Below are 7,845 nucleotides of genomic sequence, written 5' to 3' on the forward strand. Positions count from 1 at the left end.
TCTCTCAACCCTCTCTCTCACTCTCTCGTCTCTCTTTTCACTCCGTCTCTCTCCTCACTCTCTCAATCCTCTCTCTCACTCTCTCGTCTCTCTTCTCACTCCGTCTCTCTCCTCACTCTCATTCTCATTCTCTGCTTCTCTTCAAGCCTCAACGCCGACTGCTTTTCTCACTATCGTCGCCGTTCATTCTAGGTATTTTCGTTTTTTATATCTTGTTATTTTTTTTCGTTTTTCAGATCTTGTTTTTTCGTTTTCTGGGTTTTTTTTTTTTTCGTTTTTCTGGGTTTTTTTTTTTCGTTTCTGGGTTTTTTTTTTCATTTCTAGATTTTTTTGTTGGTTTTTTCGTATTCTTGTTTTTTTTTGGGTTTTTTTTTTTCATATTTCTAGTTTTTTTTTTTTCTTCCGTTTTTCAGGTTTTTTTAATCTGGGTTTCATTCGTTTTATTGTTTTCGTTTTGACTGTTTTCTTGTTTTCGTTTTTCTCGTTTTCGTTTTTTGGTTTTTTCTAATTCTTGATCTGGTATTTTCGTTTTCGTTTTTTGATTTCCAAATCTGGGGCTTTTCGTTTTCGTTTTTTGTTTCGTTTTTCAATTTTTCATATCTTCGTTTTTCAGGTCTACTTTTTTTTCAAATTTTTAGATCTTTTTTCAATTTTTCGTTCGTTTTTTCAGTTTTTAATTTTTCAGATTTTTTTATCTTAGAAAATGTGATAGAGATACAATACCAAAATTAAGATGTAAACTAAGAAGACATTGATCAGTTCTGGACTTGGACAATTTGGACACTTCTGGACAATCTGGACTTGGACAATCTAGTCAATTATGGACAATATAATAATAATAATAATAATAATAATAATAATAATAATAATAATAAACATCGGCACAACGTTGTTCTTAATACCCTTGTTGATGTTTGTTTCCGTTCTGGGATTTCTGCACGAAAGGAGGTCAACGTTGGGTTGTCTGGAGGGGACGACAGGGCTCTTCGACCAGCAGATGTGTTGCTTTACTCTTGGGATAGAGGCATAGATGTTTGTGTTGACTTGACGGGGTCCTCTCCATTGACACAATCTGGGTTGTCTGACTTCGTTCCTGGTCGTGTCGTGTAGGCTGCGGCTCAGCGGAAGCGAGACAAGTATGGGGCGCGTTGTAGGCTATTGGCTATGGTTTTCTTCCTTTATCCTTTTCTTCATTGGGGGAATTAGAGAAGGATGTTGTTGCATTGCTGAAGCAGGTTCAGGCGTTCGCTAGAACTCAGGATATTGGTGCTCGTGCGGCGGCTCACATCTTCAACATGATTGGGTTCGCTATAGCTAGAGGGGTGGGGGCCCAGATTGTATCTCGGCTCCCCACTAATTTCTTGTAAATTGTTTGACTTTGTAGGTTTTTGATTAATAATAATAATAATAATAATAATAGTAATAATAATAATAATAATAATAATAATAATAATAATAATATTAATATTAATATTAATAATATTAATAATATTAATAATAATACTAATAATAATAAAAAAAGAAAAGAAAAAAAAGACCTAATACAACGGATTGGGGAGCAATCTGTTGTTTTAGGTTCAGTTATTCCAAAAAAAAAAGAAAGGAACCTAATCCAACGGATTGCTCAATCCGTTGGATTAGGTCCATTTTTACCGTTGTATTAGACCTAATCCAACCCTAGAAAATGTGACGGTTGCTAGCCGTTGTATTAGGTCTAATACAACAAAAAAATCCGTTGTATTAGGTCAAAATGTAGTAGTGTATTCGGACACCGCCTCCACTCCAACAATGCTAGATTAATTCTCATACCAAACCCCCTCCAAGTATAATAGCTCGGCCAGGACCAGTAGAAGTAAAGCTCAAAATACTCAAACTTCAATTCCCTTGCCTCAACTACCTCAGTTTCAAATTCCTCATAACTATAATGCTAATCTATTGCCAACTCCCTAGTATATGGGCAGTATGGGCAATACGGCCAGCCGTACGACCAGGTAGCTTACCTGGCCGGACCGGCCGCCCAGCCTCTGCCAATTGATTGGCAGATGCGCTTGTTAGCTCTAGGTGACAAGCCGCCTCCATTTTCTCAAGAATTTCTAATTAAACTCTCCTTACCCTCCAAAGGATAAGAGTGTTCTTATGGGTGTTTATGATGGTACGGGTAACCCTGAAGAGCATATCTCCTCGTATAGGAACCTAATGCACTTGCAAAATGTGGACGATGTCACTTGGTGCAAATGCTTCCCGGTGGGTGTGTCTCAAGACTGTTTCAACAGTCTACTGCCCTGATGCATCAATTGTTTGATAACTCTAAGCCTGTTGTTCGTTAGAAACTTCTCCTACAATATACCACCCTGGAAGACTAGTCTTAACTTGGCAACTATTGTCCAAGGGAAGAAAGAGGGGTTGCGTTCGTACATTCAAGGTTTAACATAGAGAAACACAAATTCAGAACCTGCCAGATGAAATGGCCTACTCAGAGTTTCTTCAAGGTTTAATACACAATGGTTTCAAGTTTAACTTGATCAGAAACAAGATTCGGACATACGCTGGTGTTTTGCAGGAAGCCGAATCATATATAGAGGCAGCTGATTTCTCTTCGATTACAAAAGCAGAGGAGCTGGCCAAGGGCATTGAGAAGAAACCTTCTTCTTAGCAAGACTCAGCCGGTAAAAAAAACGAAAGGAAACAACAAAAAGAAAGAAGTCTAGGTGGCTGACTGCCAGTTGAACAAGTCCAAGAAAGCCAAGACGTACGAACCACAATATGAGTATAACACAAAACGTTAATCGATCTTGATGGAAATAAAAGACAAGTTTGAGTTTGAGAAGCCCTAGCCTTTGAGGGGGCCGACCTAGTACAAAAACAAGAACAAGTATTGCCATTACCACAAAGATGTGGGGCACGATACGAACGAATACAATAACCTGAAAAGGTTGTTGGACAAACTGGTCGAGAAGGGCATGCTCAACTCGTATGTACTAAAGTCTAAGTTCACTTACTCTCGGATGGATAAAAAATTCGAGAAGAAAAAGGAGAAGAAAAAAGATGATGAAGATGGGAATAGCACGGAATTAGGGTTTGTAGCCGTTATATCAGGCGGCTTCGCTGCAGGCGGCCCAACCATGAAAGAAATTAAGCAAGATGCTTGGCAATTGGGGAAAGTGATGCATGTAGAAGAGGTCAAGGTGGAGCCTTCTCTAGAGTTGACTGTCTGCGAGGTGGGCAGAGGAAAAATCAAAGCCCCCCCATAATAATCCTATGGTGTTCATACTAAAGGTTGCCAACCTGAAGGTTGGATGAGTGCTGATAGATACCGGCAGCTCGTTCGACATAATCAGCTTAGCTTGTTTGAAAAATCTGAAGTTTCCAGAAGATGCCTTGAAGGATATCTTACACCCGTTGGTTGGGTTTGGTGAAAGCATTATCCATCCCGTTGTGATTTGCCCATCCGATTTGGGCAAACGAGAGAGGGAAGGGACATGGTTGTCCGCTTCCTAGTTAATGTTGATGAAGTTTGAGCAGTCAGATGGGAAAATAGGCTCCATTCAGGGAAACCAAGTAATGGAAAAGGAAACCATAGTAGAGTGTCCGAACAAAACTCAGAAGCAGGGTAAATCCAAGCATAACGGGTCGACTAGAAGCGAAAGTCAGCTAAGAAAGAAATGTCATAGCAATTAATGACCGTTGGCCGGCCAGAAGAGTTAAGGCCCCAGTCGGCCGGCGATCATGCGTACATAGTGCTAGACCCGGACCGGACCAGCCTGATCGGACGGTCAACGTTGGCACTATGGCCAAAGACTTGCTTGGAGATGACTTAGTAAATTTGTTAAGAGAATTCAGAGATGTATTTGCGTTCGAAGTTCATGAGATACCAGGTATAAGCCTAGACTTGGCTGTGCACAAGCTGGCGGTAAATTCAGAGATGTTAAAGAAAGGAACCAGGTGGCCGCGACTAAAGTAAAGAAGCTGCTAGACGCAGGTTTCATTCGGTAATGTTATTATCCTGATTGGGTGGCCAATGTAGTTTTGGTCAAGAAGCCGAATGGAACTTTGAGGATGTGTGTTAACTACGTTGACCTTAACAAGGCATGTCCCAAAGATAGCTTTCCCCTGCCTAAAATTGACCATCTAGTTGATTCAACGGCTGGGCATGCCTTGATGAGTTTCATGGACACCTATTCTAGATTTCACCAAATCCCTCTGTGGGAAGAAGATCAAAAGAAAACAGCATTTCTAATCGAGAAGGGGTTGTATTGTTACAAAGTCATGTCGTTCGGCCTGAAGAATGCCCCAGCCACATTTCAGAGACTTGTGAATACGGTCTTTAGAGATCAGATTGGCCGGAACATGGAGGCTTATATTGATGATATGATTGTTAAATCAAAGAAGCCGACTAATCATCAGAGTGACCTCCGAGAAACATTTACCGAACTAAGGTGGCATAAGATGATGTTAAGTCCAAAGAAGTGTGTCTTTGGCGTTGAGTCCGGCAAATTTCTCGGATTTTTGATTGATCAGCGCGACATTGAAGCTAACCCTGAGAAGATCCAAGCGGTATTAGACATGAAATCTCCCAGAACTATAAAAGAAGTTCAGAGATTGACCGACTGCTTAGCTACCCTTGGACGAATTCTGTCACGATCAGGGGATAAGTGTCGCTGTTTTTTCCAAACAATCAAGAAAAAGGCAATGTTTGAGTGGACTGAAGAGGCCGAGGAAGCCTTTATCCAACTGAAAAATCATTTGCATACTCTCCCTCGGCTTGTCAGTCCACTTAAAAATGAAAAGCTATACATGTATCTTGCAATTTCTAATCATTCTTTAAGTGTCGTCTTGCTTGCTGAAAGGGACGACCATCTGATCCTAGTATATTTCATCAGCCATGTGTTGCACAATGTCAAACTTAGGTATCCACCCATTGAGATGTTCGGCTTGCATTATTCATGGCATCAAAGAAGCTAAGGTTATACTTCCTTGGTCATTCAAATGTGGTCTACACGGACCAACAGTTGAAGATGTCGTTCATAATGCTTAAGGCCAGTGGCCGAATGCTTAAGTGGGCCTTAGAATTGAGAGGGTTTGACATTTCATTCAAACTTAGGAAAGAAATCAAGGGTCAAGCCTTTGCGGATTTTTTGGCTGAAATGACACAGCTGGACAAGCAGTCGACAGGGGATCAGATTTGGAAAGTGTTTGCTGGGAGTGCAACAATGACCGGTTGTAGTGCTGGTATTATATGTCTATCACTAGAAGGAGAAAAGATTGACTATGCTTTGAGATTTCAGTTCAAAGCCTCCAACAACGAGGCCGAGTACGAAGCCCTCCTGACCAGCCTTAGAATGTGTAAGGCGGATGGGGCAACAAGATGCTTGTTCGGACTCTCAGTTGATAGCCAGCCAGGTGAACAATGACTATGAGCCTAGGGAGCCGTACATGATAAGGTACCTTCATATGGTAAAAGAAGAGGCCAAGGGCCTAGAACATTTCACGCTGCAACAAGTCTCCTGGTCCGAGAACAATCAAGCGGATGCTCTGTCCAAACTAGCCTCCTCGGCATCATGTGATACTCTAAGATCTGTGTTTTGGGAAGTTAAGGAGAAGCGGAGCATTGATGCCTAGTTTGTTTAAACAATTGACTGAAGCTTCACGTGGATGGACGAAATTGTCTCTTATCTTAAAGATGGAGTTCTTCCAGATGACACGAATGAGAGTTGGTTAATGACGAAAAAGGCGGCATGGTTTGAACTCAAGGGGGAAGACTTGTTCAAAAAGTCATTTGTTAAGCCATACTTGAAGTGTATTACGCCCGAGCAGGGGCATGAAGTTTTGGATGACCTCCATCAGGGGCATTGCAGAACACACATAGGTGGACAAGCCTTAGCGGAAAAAGTGACCCATCTTGGGTATTTCTGGCCGAGCATGAATTTGGATGCCACGGAAATGGTGAAAAAATGTGACAAGTGTTAAACATTTGTAACCCTCATATATCATCCGACAAATAATTGTCGGCATTAGTAGTCCACTCCATTTTGCCAAATGGGGCATGGACATCTTAGGCCCGTATACTCCTACATCAGGGTAGCGACGATATGTGTTAGTGGCAGTTAACTACTTCACAAAATGGGTAGAAGCCGAGGCCGTCCGAGGGATTAAGTGGAAAGATGTATCCGCCTTCATTTGGAAGAACATAATCACACGTTTTGGTGTTCCACAGTCAATGGTGTTCGATAATGGGCCACAATTCGAGACCGACCATCTCTGAGATTGGCTTAGCGACCAGGGCACAACACACTGCTTTGCTTCGGTCGGCCGGCCAAAAGCTAACGGCTAAGTGAGGCCTATAACAAATTGATTTCCAATGGCATCAAGCGAAAGCTTGAGAAAGTAGGCGGCCTATGGGCCGATGAGTTGGTTAATGTTCTATAGTCCATTCGAACAACGGTCAAAAGTTCTACAGGAGAAACTCCATTCTTTCTGGTCTACGGCGCTGAGGCCGTGCTCCCAATTAAAATGTACGAGCCCACTCTACGGGTGATGTTATATGATGAATTGGCCAATTGGGAGGCCATGGAGACTGCCCTAGACTTCCTTTCGGAAGCTAGGGGTAATGCGACGTATAGACACGAAATATATTATCTGAGAATGACAAGGGCATATAATAGAAAAGTGTCAAAGCGTCCACTTAAGTTGGGAGACTTGGTGTTTAGGAAATAGGAAGTAGTGGGCCGAGCTAAAGAAGATGGCAAGTTAACCCCTAATTAGGAAGGGCCCTACTGAATCAATGAAGAAGTACGAGATGGCACTTACCGTCTGAAAGCCTTAGATGGCGGTCCTATTCCACGTACATGGTATACAGACAATCTCAAAAAATATTATGTATAAAGTTTTTATACTTAGACAAAAAGTTGTAGATACAACTAGGTCTAGCGACCGAGCTATGTAATTAAAGCCGTACTGCTAAACAATGTAACTTTGATAAAATTAATGAAAAAGTCAAACATTTTTATTAGAATATTCGTTTATATGTCGCGTCCGTCTACTTAATACTTGGCAGAAATGCCGCCCAAAATGAAAACGAATGTTGCTAGCAATATAGCAACTCGACCCTTGAATGGGGCAAGGCTAAAAAGCCGGAAGAAAATCCTAACAGGTTATCCCCCAGCTAGGCAAGTCGGCTGCAATGGTCGTTTTGCAACCCAATCCATTCGGCCAAACAACTGGACAGACGGATAAAAAATAGATGGTCCAAAATTGTCTAAGGCATTTAAAGTCCAGAGGCAAGGGCATACCTAAGAAATACTTAGAAATTATCAGGTTGAGATCATATCTGAAATATCACGAGTACGTCTAAATGATAGTATCAAAGGATGACTCAACACAGATTAAATATAAAGGCAATTAAACGGTCGCATATGGAAATTTATTCGGCATTTGCCTAGTCCAAGGGAAATCATTATTATGATTTGATTAACTTACTAGCGTCATACCCTTCAAGGTATAAAATATACTAAGTTAATCAAACCTCTCTAAGTATGGACTGGACAAAATGCTGAATAAAGGGGCATACCCCCAGTATATGATCATTCGTACACAAAAAACGCATAATAAAGGCATGAAAAATTTAAAAATATGCTAAGTATGAATAAAGAGAAAATGGAAAACTGGCAAAAATAAAGCCCCTCAAACAGGCGGCAAAGTTGAAATTGTTATATTACAAAACAGCTCAAACTCGGCGGCTTAAATGGATAAGTTTGAATAAAAATAAAAACAAAAAAGCTTAAAAACAGCAGCGGAACAGCAGGCACCGAGCACCTCACTTCGTTAGCCCATTGTCGCCCTTTCCCT

This window comes from Chenopodium quinoa, unplaced genomic scaffold, assembly GCF_001683475.1.
Source record: "Chenopodium quinoa cultivar QQ74 unplaced genomic scaffold, ASM168347v1, whole genome shotgun sequence".
NCBI lineage: Eukaryota > Viridiplantae > Streptophyta > Magnoliopsida > Caryophyllales > Amaranthaceae > Chenopodium > Chenopodium quinoa.